Source organism: Akebia trifoliata, chromosome 5 (assembly GCF_017979445.1).
Source record: "Akebia trifoliata isolate Shusen 1 chromosome 5, ASM1797944v1, whole genome shotgun sequence".
NCBI lineage: Eukaryota > Viridiplantae > Streptophyta > Magnoliopsida > Ranunculales > Lardizabalaceae > Akebia > Akebia trifoliata.
This window is the reverse complement of record NC_141379.1, coordinates 13,745,992-13,748,544: the sequence shown is the minus strand read 5'-3', so window position 1 is coordinate 13,748,544 and position 2,553 is coordinate 13,745,992. Positions and strand designations below refer to the sequence as shown.

Below are 2,553 nucleotides of genomic sequence, written 5' to 3'. Positions count from 1 at the left end.
TCATCAGAAAATGGACTCCACTTAAACTGAATGTAGGCATTATTACAACCAGGTTCCTCCAAGCATAATAGAATCTTGAAATAATTAGAATATAAGCAAAATCAATCCCACTAACTATAACCATTTTTCATTGTAATTTCCTTCTTAGATAGTGCAATGGACCCACACATTGATTGTAATGGTTAAGCAAATATTCCCCTTGAAAGAATTTTATCTGTTACATGCTTTTAAAACCAAAGCACTTCAAGATTCTCCTTAATTAAAAACCTGATGATGCATCATAAACCACACATCATATTGAGCACGTATCTTCTTAGCCATCTGATGTTGAAATGAAATTAATTATTTAAAAACATGAAGGAGAACTATAATTGCTTATTCACTTAATTACTATCAAGAAAAATGATGAAAGAAGAACATCACATAAGTAGTTCCTCTACATAGAATCCTGCTTCAAAATGTGTGAAATTTATGACCAGCATAGCAAAGAGGAGCTCCTTTGCTAATTCATAGTTCAATTCTTAGTAGGTTATTATCTCACTGCCTCGAAGTTGCTACACACAGGAAAAAAACCTCATTCGCACCTCCTTATTTTGCTTTCTCTGCTATTTTATCTACTAAGTTTTAAAACATTCTATCTAAACATGTTTCCCAGTCTGTTGTTGTACCCTTGTTAATGAATATTGTTCATCCAAGAAATAAAATATGACTAGGAATTATAAACCAGAGAACCATTCTGCTTCATTTCAAGATTTCGAGGTTTTACACCAAATTTTCGAAGTTTGAAGCTTTTAAGATATGGCCCCTTTAGGAAAAGAGCTACACAAATATACACAATCTCAGCAACCAATTGCTGCCCATGGTTATAATTAGTAACGAAAGCTATAATTAGATTACAATTTTTTTTTTACTTGTTCAATGTCCCTCGACCCCGAAAAACAAGCATTAATCAGCTTCTGATCTTCATCTCCATGCACTACATGCAACCAACTGCCTGTTCATCCAGCCAAGATAGAGCGCTCCATCTCTTTCTTCAAGGCTATATTTGTTGCAGTAGTTCTCCAACAGAGTCTTGATGGTGCCATTGACCACTGAGCTCAATGGATAAGGAGTAAACCCAGCCATTGTCAACCTAGACCTCCACTTCCCATGAAGCTCGTGTCGTTCAATTCTCTCGGCCCCCTCGCACACTATGATATTGACGACGTCTCGGGCCAGGCAGTGCTGCTCAACATTGATCCGCTCCTTGTGATCCCTCGGGAGTGCCAGATCAATCGACTCGAACATAGCAGTATAATAGCCAAGTGTCTCGAGGAACCGTTGGAAGAATGGAGCAGTGTTAGTGTTAGATTCTCATGGATCAGTCCTTTACATCAGTAACACCTTCTGTAGAGATCTGAAATCGTGCTTCAGCTTCTGCAAATTAGATATTAGCAAACATCAGAAGGAAAAAACCTGTAGAATCAAGCTTCGCCTCCTTCTTCCTAACTTCGTCTCCAAGTTGGCACCTATCCAGAGCCTAAAACAACAGAGCGATTTGTTTCAGCAACTTAAGCTAATGTAAGATGTAAATAGCATCATTGATGAAGCAGATATGATGGATGTGCATAATGGGTGCAAATTGGCCGTGAGCAATCATCATATTATTTTGACCGAACTGAACCCTCATGTAATAACATCTATGTAGAAGAGTATCCTATTGGTGAAACCTTTGTGCAAGTTAAAGTTCAACACAGTTTTTAGTATTCGTATAAATGAAAACCCACCTCCCACATCTGTTCATTAGTGTACTCTTTGAGTGGGTCGAGGTTGCTTCCTAAATCGGGGAGATGTTGATACCATCTATCAGAATCTGACCAGCGGCGGGTTCGACAATGCGAAAGAGTGTCTGAATTAGAGTTGATTTACCACTACCCGTTCTCCCAACAATACCCGTCTTGCACGTGAGACCCCGTAAGACAAGTGGCATGTGTGGGGCATAACGGACCTACATACATGTGGCATAGAGATTCGATATGACTAGGAGTCATGTGTACAAGTGAGCATTGCTTATGTTTGACATAGAACACATAGTACCTGCAGATCACAAATATCAACTTCTCCATTTGATGGCCAACGACTGTCTGGCCTATTTGCTTCTATAACAAGAGGAGGTTCACTTGGGATACCTGTGTACTGAAGTATTCTCTCCACAGATATAATTCTGTTCTCAACATTGCAAAGATTCCATATGACTCTGGTTTGTAACATGTTCAAATTAAGTCCATATGTCACCGCTAATCTCGCAATGCCTATAAAACAAAAGAGAAAGAAAAAAAATAGATTAATGTTCTTTCAGTGGGTCAATCGCTCATAATGCTTCACAATGTAGCGGAACATTAGAGCTAATGCGATCAACAGCCAAAGCATACATAATTCTACAGTCACTCCAATTAGTATCATGTATTAAATAACAATAATCTAGCCATAAGAAAGCATTTGAACCAAAAGAAAGAACAATGCATACCATGAGAGGACTCAACATCCAAAATCAAATCAAGTGCATAATCATAG

At 38.3% G+C, this 2,553-nt stretch overlaps 1 long non-coding RNA gene across 1 annotated transcript; it reads right to left on the bottom strand.

Moving 5' to 3' along the window:
- Positions 1–716: 716 nt before the first annotated feature.
- LOC147401523 (uncharacterized) lies at positions 717–2,246 on the bottom strand. The gene is made up of 3 exons (XR_015178543.1): positions 2,077–2,246; positions 1,767–1,987; positions 717–1,519 (listed from the first exon to the last, which is right to left on the bottom strand). It is a non-coding gene; the product is annotated as an uncharacterized LOC147401523 (long non-coding RNA).
- Positions 2,247–2,553: the final 307 nt, after the last annotated feature.